Consider the following 13,739-nt stretch of genomic DNA (forward strand, 5'->3'; position numbering starts at 1 on the left):
GACACCGAGTTCTTTGGTTCGTTCCGTTTGCTCAGGCGCTCGTTTTGTTGCAGCGCCGAACACTGCGTTGATCGACGCTCACCGCGTCCGATGCGGGGCGCCTCGTAAGTGATCGCTGCTCCGTGGAGCATTGTCTTACACCCCTTCGCGGGTCGACGGGAACGCTGTCGCGGTCCACTCTTGAAGGCGAAGCTTAAGCGTCCTCCAATTTTTTTTATTGGATTGGCTTTTTCACTTTTATTTTCTTTTCTTGCGCCGCGTGTTCAAGTGCCGGAGACTCTTCGACTTTCTCGTTTTCCATCCAGCGCGGAACTCGCCTCGGCGCGCGCACTACTTGTCGTCTGCTTCTTGTCCTCTACAACCACCGCACCGTGTCGCGCACTACGCACATCACAGCATGCACACGTTTCAAGGAAATAAAAGAAAAATATTTTATCACTGTTAACTAAATTCAAGTAGTACTACTCAATAAGTTGTCAGGAAGACAGAAATGCAAATTATGTTTCTTTTCAAACCATGACCAAGCCCTCCCCCCGCCCTCGCGCGTACGTGCCATAAATATAAAGAAGAAGAAGAAGAAGAAGAAGAAGAAGAAGCCGAAGAAGAACAAGAAGGACGCACTAGCAAGGTCTACTTCGACTATGGAAGCGCTCCGTGAGGTATGTGATACCACTTTTACCCTGCGAAGGGTTGGTCTGGCGTATTCCCTACATGGATCACACTGTGGACAAGCGAGAACGTCTGATCATTCCTTTGTTCTTGCAACGTCCAACCAAGGTTTCATGTTTATTCTGTGTGAAGCACCGGCCGAATTCACGAAGCTTCTCTTTTTTAAGGGGTCTTTGCTATTTGACTGGTAGCTATAGCGAACAAAATGTTCAGCGTCATGGTTGGCTGGAATTTCTTATAACGAATAATCGCAGCTTGAAAGCTTTTCGTGAGTAGGGGCAAGAGGAACAAATGCATAAGTAAGCAGCTTGATGAAGCGGCTCCAGATATGAACCTCCTTGAAAAGCTTGAGCATGCGCCTGCCCTGAGTTTATTTTAAACACGCCGTTTGGTACCGCGGGAATGATGTTACTACGTGTTCACTAACCGTAATCACTAACAGCTCTTAACACTAGAAATTCTGAGGCCCAAAAAATGAAATGTTCCTTTCCTTCGACTGCTTCCTAACCTTACGTGAGGCCTCCTTACAGCAAAGGACCGATGCAGGAAGCAAGCGTACTCTGAAAGCTCCCTTCACCCGTCCTTACCTAAGGAATGGTCGCCGCACGTCTGGGTTCGAGATTATCTCTTAAGAGCTTTACGCGAACACCATTATTCAATAAATATGTATTGTATCATCGCATAATTTTTAAATTGAAGTGCTGATGTAGAGACGCGTGCACTCTTTCTTCTACTTTTCTTTAGTAAACGTAAATAAAGTACCATATTACAGCGCAGAACTTGATAGGCTCCAGCAACGCTGGCACCGCCGACGTCGTGCAACACCTGGCAACGCTCTAGCAACGCCTACGAACGCTACTCATGCCGAACGTGCGACTGAAACGAACATGCCTCGCAAGACGTACCGCGCTCGCGCTTCTCCGCAGGCAGGCGACAGTGCGCATGCGCAAGGAAACATCACTTGGCGAAGCAGTGAGGTGAAGCCCTCGTTCAGGGCCAGGAGGTGCGTAAAGACGCATGAAGGTAGCTTCGCAGCCAACTTACGCTGAGGAAGCACCAAGGAAGCCTTCGCTAAGGGTGCCTCAGTAAGGAAGCTTTCAAAGTGACATAAGGTGGCCTCACCGCAATGAAGGCTTCCTTACTGAGGTAAGGAGGGTTTCATGGTTTGGCCCTGAAGAGAAAATTGCCACGAAGAGGGATGCTAAACTTATTACCACCGGCGAACGACAAAAAGCACTTACGAAGTGGGAGCTTTCTGAATTCCGCTCAAAGTGTGCTACGACATATACTGCTCTGCATTGCAATTTTTTACTTCCTTTAAGTCCTGGGCGTGGCTATTATGCCGAAACCGGCAAATTGTGCCCGCATTTAGCAGAACTTCTCCTGGCCTCACTGCAGGGGTTATGACAGCAAGTGTGACAGCGCGTTGGGCGATGGGGACTATCCGCGAGCCACTATACAAGACATACTTCCTCGCAAAGCTATTACTGTAGTTTGTAAGGCAAGCTGATTTTACTCAAAGGGCAGAACCGATAATTAGCATTTAGATAATTGCATTAGACAAAAGCATCAGGGTCGGCCAGGTGTGAAATGTGCAGATAGGCGCTTTTTCTCTTCTTTGGCGTCGGCGTCTCACCAATATACGCGGTTGCGGAAGTTCTCTCCCACATCTGTAGATCAAAGAAAGTACATAAGAAGGACATTCACAAAACAAAGGAAACTCATGAAGGATCCCTCAGCGGATAGATTCAGTGGGAAGTCTGAGCGTTCGCGTGGGCTAGGTTGTTGAGGCGACTGATTATTCACGTGTTTGTTAGCGGCACTGACGTGCTAAATACGATTTGCTATGGTTCCCCATAAGGTTTCAGATTTCTATGCACATACCCGTTTACATAGAACACATCGTTCACCCTACAAAAACATCACACTAGCCTGTAATTCAACGCTATATCCGCTTCAGAATTATTTTTGCATTTGAGAAGAATTTGTAACAAATACATGAGTTGTGCATAAAATACAACTGCACGGATGAAGTGTGGCTTCGCAAAGCATTTATTTAAAGTGATTGCAGAAAGCTTCCCTTAACGTAAATGCCAAGACGTGCGTTGGATTCGTAGTGATAACTTTTTTTTAGATTTCCGTGCAAGGATAACGCATTTACAAGACTTTCTTTAAATGAACATAATAATATATGTTGGAAATTGTTAGCTCTAAATGTCAAAGCGTTCGTGAGCAAAGGAATACTCTATTTATTTTAGTTGAAAGTTTATTTCAAGTGAGAAGTGTGTGTAAGCAATCTTTATAAGCATTACGTTGATTTGTCTTTCAATATTAATCCTAAATCAAACAAAACTTCAGACAAGGTCGAAAAAACTCTACCCCTAAAACTGCGTAGCTCCTCAATGAGAAGAAGAATAACAGATTTATGACCATTTCCACGTCTCTATATGTTGCCCTCTTTTAAACGTTTTCTTTCTTCTATTTCTGCTATTCCGCAGTAATTGTCTTTCACAAAAGAACATTGCAAACCACAAGGGCAATCTCAAGCTGTATGGCCTTTGCGTTAAGTTTATTTCTACAGGCAACACAGAAAATATGGTCTGTACCTTCATTTAATGAGTTTCTGAAACCTTGATAAAGCACACCAGCTTTATCAAAACAATTTAACTGCATAAGTCGAATGCATTTCATAAACCAGATAATCGCAAATCAAGTCGAGAAGTGTCATCAAAAGTAAATATTGTGCTTTATTTTTTGCAGTACCTCTGGGTCATCGGTATTCTTCATTTCGTCGCGTCAGTCTGTAAGCACATCTACGCTTTTTTTCACCTGCGCGAACAGTTACACTGAGCACATGACACGTAACCTATTCTTAACTGTATAGAAAGAAGCCAACAAACACTGACACCTAAGACAACATACGGGAAATTACTTGTCCTTAGTACCACAATCTTCGCAATTCAATTGGTACAGCATCGCACCCGAAATGCGACGGTTGTGGGATCGTTCCCCACCTGTGGCAAGCTTTTTTTTTCATCCACTTTCGTTTCCGTTAATTATTTGTTTCATTATTTCATTAATTTAGCACAATTAATTAACCCTATGTTGTCCTTGGTGTCAGTGTTTGTTGGCTTCTTACGATATTACCAATGAAAATCGGGCCCCTTGATTAACACCCTTTCTTGTCGTGTATTCTTACCTGATGACTCAATTCTTAAGCAGAAAGCATCCTGAGACTGACGCCCATGAATGCCCGCAATTACAAGAAAGTTCGTGCTCAAAACTGTTCGCACAAGCAGATACGAGCCAAACGTGATATTAGCGCGTGTCAATGGCCAAAAACGAAATGCATTTCCGATGGAAAGTTTTCCGAATTCGTTGCCGCTTGCTTGAAGGAACCGTTTTACATGTTCGTATGAACGCGTCGATAGATGGCGGCACAGATGTCGATTTTTGGGGGGAGAGAGTTTTAGCAATGCGACGAGACACGTGGGGGGAGCAATATTTTTCAGTGTAGAATTTAATTATATTCAGAAGGGTGCTCGAGACACTGAGAAAGAAATAGTCTTGAGCATAACGAGAATGGTTAGATTAGCGAGACGCTTGGCATGCTACCAGAGGTTTGATTTGGGAGAATGGATGAAGGGAAATGACCCATGCGCGCGCACATACAGGCGAACTAAATACACTTTGAGAGAAGCAATTTGAATAAAGAAAGGGTCTGAAGGGCGACCTCGTTGCTTTGCATCCATGGTAGATTAACAGAGCTAAAATTGCGAACAGAAGGAAGAAAACAGGACGAGCACTGACTGCTAACGAGTGCTTTATTTTGTGTCCATAAATATACATCTTGAAATGCGAGGAGGAAAAAGGGAGGGAAAGAAAACGGGGGAGGAGGTTACCGTTCCGCTCGCGCATGTGTCTGAAGGTGAAATCTAACATACAGATGATTATTTAGGTAGATATTTGTATTGCTCATAGATGAGGACGAGCGAAAGGGACCTAACGCATAACAGGCCTTTGAGCATCCTTGTGAAGCTTTCAAAGATTTCACGTGTTCGATGGTTTCACTATCGACGCAAAACCTCAGCGTCTGCAGGAACCGGCTTGTACCTGGAATTAGTGCATTGGATAGTGAGATTGCTCGCATGCTTGTTTTTAACGTTGTACGCATTTTCCCGCAAGAGTGCGTTGAGAGACCGTCCTATTTGGCCGATATACGTTCTGCCACATGGGGTTGGGGGGGTGGGGGGGGATATTGTGGACGACTTTCTTGCTGGACAGCACAAGGCGCGATGCGGGATTTCTTCTGCAGGAACTGCTGTAGGGGTTCCTGACGTTCGCTTTTCTTGCTTCGAAGTCTAATTCTTTCGGGGCCGCGAATGCAACACCAGCAGGCCCTGCTGCTTTTTCTTTTTCTATTCTGTGGGAAACATTGTGCATTCCTCGGATAACGGCTAGCTTTGATTTGTCGAGTTCAGGCAGTGCCTTATAGCTGGACAATCTGATTTCTTGATTTATTCGGTGACTATTTCTGTAAAGGAGGAAAGTAGGTCTTCGGGTAGCCGCTTGATCTAAGGCGATGTGTTTGGCTGTTATAGCGTCGGTGAATATCACGATGGCAGGAACGAGTGAGGGCATTTCTGTGGGCTCGGTGTGCAATGGCGTGCTTCGCAACGCTTCCCCCACTAAGAATCGCGCAAAGCCGCGTGCAGTGTAGCAATGAAGTCGTCTACAAGATGCCCCACACGACTAGCACAAGGTATATCAGTCAGGCAGGACGGTATCTCAATGAACCTTTGCGGGAACATGCGCACAACATTAAAATGAAGAATGGGAGAAATCTCGCTGTCCACTGCCCCAATTCCGAATGCAAGCGGGTACTTCATTATACTAAGGTTCTGCGCCGGTATCCAAAAACAGTGCTATAGAAATTTCCCTGCGTTTCCTGCATTTTTTTTATTTAGGTGTAGAGATCCGGGTCGCTGCTCTTGTAGTTTTTGGCGTTTGTGTTTGAAACGGGGGCCAGCAGAAACTTGCGCTGCTCCCTGTGCGCAGCTACAGGCATGCTGCTTGGCCCGCATTCTATCCCGAGTTTTGTTTTCCACGGACCCGTGCCAACCTTCCGTCATACCTACACGTCGTGCTGGATGTTTATATTCTTTTTTTAATTTGTTCTTTTACAGACACCCATGTGGTGTGAAATGGACAAGGGAGAATCAGATTAACACGTGCCTTTAACAAGTGACGCCCGCACTGCAGCAGCGTGTTCGCACAAGTGTCCTCCGTTATCTAACGCGTGTAGTCTTCTAGAACATTACCCTTCAGTTTGGCGGCCTGCCTGAGTGTTGTCGTGCGTGGTATATCGAGTTACAGGGTGATCGTGCAGAAGTGTAGAGGGTTTTGGTTCTTCACCCTCGATTGGTGGGCTTCCCCTCGTTTAGCTTGTGGTGGCTCGTCAGAAACTGCGATAGTGTGTAACCGAAAGTTGTAAACGGCGCTAAAACTAATGCTCAGCCAAGAACAATCGCTAGAGCGATGTTGTATAGGTTCTGAAAGGAAACCACAACGGTAGGCTGCAGCAGCAGAGAAAAAAATTACGCCGGTTGCTCCGAATGCCCAGTGCTCGAGCGATTGGTGTGCAGCCACATATTCCTCTTGGAGCGAGGAAGTTTCTGGTTATGGCATAATGATGTATATTTTTGCATATACGTTACTCAGCTGTAGTGAGTTTTCTCAGTTTTGACACGACGCATGACCGCCAGGGGAAGTAGGCAGAATCCGAAACCTTTTTTACCAAAAGTGGAGGGCTAAGAGCAAGAATTGCTTGAAAATGGAAAAAATTTTTTCATATTTTCCTCCTGTTCATGCATCAACAGTTTGTACAGGTCGTATACCATGGAAACTTTTGGAGACTTTCATAACGCGCCGTGACAGACAGGCGAAGTGGGCGTTGCGCGGGAACTTTTGACAAATCGTGGACACCCAACGGCAGAAAAGAAATAGGACCAGATATAATAGATACACGCTATAGCGCCTCCTGCCAGTTAGGGCAGGTTCTAGTGTTGCGAGTTTTGGATTCGTACCCCGAGCTTAAAGCAGTTGTGGAAGACAACAAAGCCCGAAGCCACCAAAACCAAACGTGATCCAAGCAGGAAAACTTACAAAGCGCAATTTCTGTTCCACGGTGATGCGGAACTTCTGAAAATGAGCGTATGGTCATGCCGAGCACTCTTAAAGAAATGTACGCAGTTTCGGTCGCATCTTGCCACACAACCCTAATCGTCATCTGTCTTGCTTGCGTTTCCTTTCTTGAAAACGCTGCGCTCGCCACTTTCTTGTCGATAATGCTCTGTCATGCTGATAACGCGCATGACGTTCCTGACTCCGAAGTACCGGGCACGCAGCTTTAAAGAAACGAAATGCGGAGAAGACAGATGACGATCATTGTTTTGTGGCAAGATACCACTCAAAGCCTGTAAACATTTCGTAGAGTGTATGAATGATCAACTCAGACTGTTAGATTCTTGCATATTTTTTGCACGTAATGTTGCACTACCAGCGGCTGTAAATATTTCTGATGTTCCGACTGGAATTTCTCCTTTTGTCCACTACCCGCATGAAAGACAATGTTTCAATCAATTCGTTGCTCATAAATATGGGAGCCTGAGTTGTGCCTTTTCGACGCTTGGTATAGCCTTTTTATTTCCCAACCAGGTACAAAATATTAGCGCACAACACCGGTGGATTTTACACTCGATTTAACTTTATTCGCAGGTGCCGAATTGTGGGCCGTCCAACAAGCTTATCGGCTCTTGAGAGGCCTGGGCTTCGAGCCCTATGGCATCAGGGCTGGATCAGCAGCAGCCCGGTACCACCGGCGATTCCACCAGCATGTCGTACGCGGAAGCATATTCTCAGTGCTTAAGCGGTGGGGACAGACAAAGATGCCCATCTGGACGGAAGCTGCAATAATTCTCGGGGCTGCTGAAATGACAAGCATTCTATTCAAAATCACATTGGTCATTCTCGTTGCCGTTGTTGACGGTTGACCTTGTCCAGTGATGTGACAGAACCTTATGTAATTTTTGTGAAAAAGAAACCTAACTAGTTATAGTCGTTTCGTGTCTGTAATAAAGCGGTAAATTACAATAACATTGCCCTTGTGGTTCAATCGCTGCGAAGCTGACCCACGGGAGAGAGTGACTTTCGAAATTGGTGACAGACCATGTTGGCCAAAAGCAAATGCTAAATGTTTTATAGGTCGTCGATATCAGTGACAGAATAATTAAAATAAATGAGTATTAGATTCAGGTGCGTCGAAACGGTAAGACGGATCGACCGGCCAGTGCAACTATGACCTTCATCCCCGGCCATCACATTTTCTCACGTTTCTCACGGCTCGTCATAAAGCCCGTACTCGAGGACCACCTCACGGCTGGCCTCCTCAAAGCTGTGCGAACACAGCAGGTGAAGTCGGCAACGAGTTTGCCTGGGGGCTCGAGGACACGGCGCAGCGCCGAGCATAGCATGCACGAATGAGAGGGAAGACAAGCTTGCCGACGTGTCCCCACCCAACACTAGACCGCACAAGCACCGGTCGTCTGCTCCCGACAAGACTGGTCCTTAGCAAGAAGCGTGCTATGCCTAACAGGAGTGTGCTGGATCCGGTAAGGTTCCGTCCTGACTGAAAGCGAGGACAAGGCTGACGTAGCTGGCCATGGCGCATGTCTTCGCTGCTGCGGCTTCGGCGGACATGAATAAAGCCTGAGACACCGCCCCCCGACTATGATTGGAATGTCTCGTGGGCCAGACATGGGGCTCCCGCCCAACATAACTGTAGGTTGTGGCGAAAAAGCGATGCGAACTTCCTGCTGATGTTAGGTCTCCGAAATATCGTTGTCACTCGTGGTCTGGCAGCAGCACTGGACTTGTCAAGCGAGGAAAGCGCCGCAAAAACATCATGGCACTCACAGTTCTGTGGTCCCGGTGGACGCCAGCGAAAGGGAACCACCCCGAAAGGTGCGCAACCGTTTCAGAGAGGAGCTGAAAACGGAAGAGGTGCCTAAACAAGGGCCACCGAAGATCCAAGACCGGCGACTCCGCCGCGAGCGTGAGCACGAATAGCGGCGGGAAATGGCGCCGCTCCGCTACCCCCGCAGCCACGCGCAGTCGAGCCGCAGAGGACGGCGTCTCAAGCCGAGGAAGGCTGCGAGCAGTTCGTCCTCGAGATCTCGACGCTGCAAGAGACGAGGGCTGGCAAGGCCCTGCTACAGTACACTAGATTGTATTTCTCTAAAAAATGATTCCAAATTCCACATAAGCAATTTCTTTCGCATCGTACAGAATAACGCTGCTTTTGTTAAATCTACGCCGATTTCGCTGATGTGGTTTCCGACAAACATGACACCCATATTATTCTTTATTTATTTTTATTTATTTTCCCAGTAAAAAAATGGCTGTTGCTTAGGTAAAGTTAAGCCCAGGATGCGAAGCACACAAGCCTTCATTTTAGTTGTTGAACCACTGTTTAGCCTGGTGAACTGCTGTTGCTTGGCTATATTTGGTTCGGCTAGACGAAGAAACAACTCATGCGTTACTCTGCTTCGCCTTGGACGCCCCGCATTGGACGCCGTGAGCGTCGAGCAACGCAGCGTTCGGCGCAGCAACGAAATGTGCGCCTCAGCAAGAGACGCACGCCTGAGCCTTAGAAACAGCTCGTTTCTAAGGCAACACCGCATTCACTAGAGGCGCTTTTGTACCGCTTTGAAGCATCGTACTCGTGGCTCAGTGGTAGCGTCTCCGTCTCACACTCCGGAGACCCTGGTTCGATTCCCACCCAGCCCATCTTGCAAGACTTGAGCCAAAGCCACTTCTCCTCTGTCGTGACGTCACGGTGTCACGTGGTATTCAAGGCGACACCGCCGCGCCTGAGGAGCTGGGTTGAGCTCTCGTAATATGCTTCGCAAAAAAACAGAACTGGATCGTCATTACGAGCAATAAAAACAGCGCGAAACGACGGGACGTGTGAAGGGACACAGACAACGGCGCTGACTAACAACCAAAGTGCGAGGAAGTGCGCTGTCATTTTGAGCTGAAACCTACGATGGTAGCTTGACGGGGCCCAAAAGACCTTACATGGCAACATCAACTTGGCACATAATCAAACACTTTAGTAGATATACACATATATGTGAGGAAAGAACATAATAGTCATCACTGCATTATAAATAACCATGTCATAATGCACCGTACTAATGACAGCTAATGCATATATGCTGAAGAGAAAAACATGCGTTTGTGCAAGAAAGTGCAAGTTTGTGCGTTGAGACCAGGCGCTCCGTGAGACCATTTGTTTGCGGATGGTAGGAAGTTGACCTCCTGTGGCTTGTCTGGCTATATTGCAGAATGGCTTGGGTCAGCTCTGCTGTAAAAGCCGTTCGTCTGTCGATGATGAGGACTTCTGGGGCACCATGTCGCAGCAAGATATTCTCTACGAAAAATTTCGCCGCTTCGGCTGCGCTGCCTTTTGGTAGAGCTTTAGTTTCAGCGAAGCGGGTGAGATAGTCTGTCGCCACGACGATCCACTTGTTCCCGGATGTTGACGTCGGAAACGGCCCCAACAAATTCATCCCAATCTTCTGGAATGGTCGACGAGGAGGTTCGATCGGCTGTAGTAATCCCGCTGGCCTTGTCGGTGGTGTCTTGCGTCGTTGACAGTCTCGGCATGTCTTGACGTAACGGGCGACGTCGGTGGTCAGACGCGGCCAGTAATACCTTTCCTGTATCCTCGACAGCGTCCGGGAGAATCCGAGGTGCCCAGTGGTGGGATCGTCGTGTAAGGCGTGAAGTACTTCTGGACGCAGCACTGACGGTACAACAAGAAAGTAGCTGGCGCGGACTGATGAGAAGTTCTTCACAAGTAGGTTGTTTTGTAGCGTGAACGAAGACAACCCGCGCTTAAATGCCCTAGGGACAACGTCGGTGTTCCCTTCCAAATACTCGACGAGGCCTTTTAGCTCCGGGACTGCTCACTGCTGTTTAGTGAAGTCTTCCGTGCTTATTATTCCAAGGAAGGCGTCGTCGTCCTCGTCGTCTTGCGGCGCGGGATCGATGGGGGCGCGTGATAAGCAGTCCTTCCCCCTTCCCCGGGGGTAGCGGGGTGTTGGGCCGTCACTGTCCGTGCCGCGGTGGGTTAGTTTTCGCGCGACTCGGTGGGCCTTCTCGTTGAGGTTGGGAGGGGCATTCATGGTAACTTCTCCCATATGTGCCGGGATCCATTTGAAGTATTTGGGTGTAATTGTGCCATTCTTAAAGTCTTCTGCTCTGCGGTTCAGGATTTTGGCCGCCTCGGTGGATACCCAGCCCTTTGTGAAATTCCCAATAGCCGTCTTGGAGTCGCTGATTCTTGTTCTGTAGTGTTGCCGACCGTTGATTACAGCCAATGCGATTGCCATTTCTTCCGCTGCCTCCGACGATCTGGTCCTTAGGGAGCCCGCAGTCACGGTCTTTCCTTTCGTGCATACGACCGTCATTGCGAAGGGGGAGTTACTGCTTACTGTCACAGTTACCTTTGTCAGCGCCGACACCACCATTGTCGTCCCGGTTTCGGGGGTACCGCGCGGCGTCTACGAAGAGCACCCCCTCCCGCACGCCATGGTTTTTGTGAATGATTTTCATGCGGCATTTTCTTCTCTCGACATTGTGCACGGGGTGCATGTTCTTCGGGATATTTTCCGTGTTTATTGCTGCTAGGACGGAATTTGAGATTTCGTGCCAGAAATTTATTAAAGGAATTTTTAAAAATTCGAAGGTTCGGAAAAAATACAAGCACTTAGTTTTAAAATTAATATCTTTTCATCAAGAACAGATATCGGCATCCATTAGATCATTCAAAGCGGACAAATTCGATTGGTCAATTTATATATTTGGTGAATTGGCTACTTTGGATAAAGGGTTTTGCAAAAGCAGCATTTACACATTACTCAATTTTTTTAGAATTATGCGTAATATACCAATTTTGTCCGCTTTAGATGTGTTAACAGAGGCAATTCACAGGATTGAGATATAATTTTTTTCTTGCTTAGTTACAGAGCTGTAAATTTGATAGTTTCGTCTTTTGACAAATTTTGATATTTGCCAATTTTTAATAAAAGGTTCCCGATCTAAATCTAAAGGTTGAAACAAACGGACATCAAAATATAAGCTTTTCTTTTAAGTGCAACAAACCTCGTCTAACTTGGTGCAGTTGTTGCCGAGAAAAACGAATTCTCCTTTCACATGAATTTAGATTGACCCACCCGAGCTAATGCTTCCTCTTAACGATCAAAGCAACTGGCTTTCTGAATGTCGGCGAGGCTAGATGACTTGGAGCGTCAAGACTGCCAGAAATATTAGAAAATCTTGACGAAGGGAAGCCATGCAAGGACAGAGGGAATTGCACGAAGAACGTTTGCAGAGTATAATTGCGGCACGCTGTGGTGTACCTTACGATATGTTGATGTGACAGAGTAATATATCTGATGTGTGATCTTGACGTGGTATAGCGAAATAACCTGTGAATTTCTCCTCCCTAGCAAACATTAAAGCGGTCCTCGTTTAAACGATGCAAATGTTGCGCACTTCTTATTTCCTGCAAACATGACATCTTAAACGAAGGAGAGTTCACGCTCACTCTATAGACATCGAGGCCTACGGCTTGGGCTAAAGGACATATACTAGACACTAGCTGCAGTGTTAGAGCTACAGAGCAGACTAAATCGTCGCTCAGCAAGGTGCGATGAACTACAATGCAAAGTATTTTCCAAGCTTGGAGTACAAAAAAAAGCACTAACTCATGTGACCTTGCAGAATCTAAACCCAATTTCCAGGGTCGGTGCTGCTTTCTAGCCGTTACAATAAGTATTTCGGCTGCCTCACTTTAAATCAGATAATTTAAAACATAGCCCTTTTGAAACCTCGCCAGCATAAAGCGCTTTTGGGCACTTAATAAACTTGTTTACAAAGGCAGTAATTGATCCACCCACTTTCGCGAGAACATTAATCAAGCGGCCATGCTGCATCGAGCTCTGTAAGTGTGTGGTGTGGCACAGGCAGACGCTGGTCTCGGTGAGCGGAGGACGCCGCTTCGCAGGCTCTCTCGTTGCTGGTGATGGTGCAGGGACCGGGGAGCCACTGAAGTCTGATCACATGCCGAGGTTCAAAAGCGGCGGTGAGATTCTGCGATTTCATCCAGTAGCCGGTCTTCACTACTTCAAAAGAAAAAAAGAAGCTTGACTTCACAGTTTGGGAGACCACCTTTGAGCGTCTGAATATGGCCAACTGGTTAGGTGGTCGTTGCTGTATGCAATTAAGAGCGCCGATCAGAGACGTCCATAACGTCGACGTTGTGGTGTAAGAGAACCTGAACCGGATCGACACCAATCATGATGACCATCTAAATAATAAGAAAAATGAGCTGTTTGCAGTAATGGAACCATCTGCATATGCATGCATTAAATCAGAGTTGTCCTCATAAGCGCTACAAGGCGCCATGTTTCCTAGCCACCGGCGCCGAACCCGACTTCTATCGAATTAGAGGAACGCCAAACATTTGCAATGGCTTGTCCGAGGCCCCACAAGGCAGCCGATGGTCGAGTAGCAAGTGGGGAACATGATGGAAGTGATTAATGGTGAGAAGCCACAATAGTAGAAAATACAACGCGTGGTCTTCCCCTTGGCAGAGAGCCTGAATGGCGAGGTTGTACGCGGCATGAATGGTGCCCGTGAATTCTGAGCATAGTTAGAACTGCGTGCAGCCACTGGACAGCGTCGGTCAGCGGCACTTGTCGCGACTGGAGATGCACATAGAGGAACGCCGAGACAAACCGGGCGTATTTAATCCGTTTTGGAGCCCATGGAAATTAGTCCTGCATGTATTTGTAATACTGGTAGGCTGTAGCTGATCAACTATAAAATGAGTGATCTACACTGTACAGATCGCTGAACCTTTAAGAAAAGGAGTACGCTTAGAAATTTCATTTCGACACCATCGGATATAGCTAACCTCGAAAACTCGAATCTTGAAGCAC

The 13,739-nt window shown here is 47.0% G+C and overlaps 1 protein-coding gene and 1 long non-coding RNA gene across 4 annotated transcripts in view; one reads left to right on the forward strand and one right to left on the reverse strand.

Annotated features, from left to right (window-relative positions):
- The window catches only part of LOC139060093 (glutamate receptor ionotropic, kainate 2), a 636,178-nt gene that overhangs the window by 330,658 nt on the left and 291,781 nt on the right, over positions 1 to 13,739 (reverse strand). The gene's annotated exons all lie outside the window — the stretch shown is intronic.
- On the forward strand, positions 598 to 8,979 carry LOC139060586 (uncharacterized). The gene is made up of 3 exons (XR_011514946.1): positions 598 to 659; positions 3,430 to 3,472; positions 7,447 to 8,979. It is a non-coding gene; the product is annotated as an uncharacterized lncRNA (long non-coding RNA).

The sequence above is a fragment of the Dermacentor albipictus genome, chromosome 5 (genome assembly GCF_038994185.2).
Source record: "Dermacentor albipictus isolate Rhodes 1998 colony chromosome 5, USDA_Dalb.pri_finalv2, whole genome shotgun sequence".
NCBI lineage: Eukaryota > Metazoa > Arthropoda > Arachnida > Ixodida > Ixodidae > Dermacentor > Dermacentor albipictus.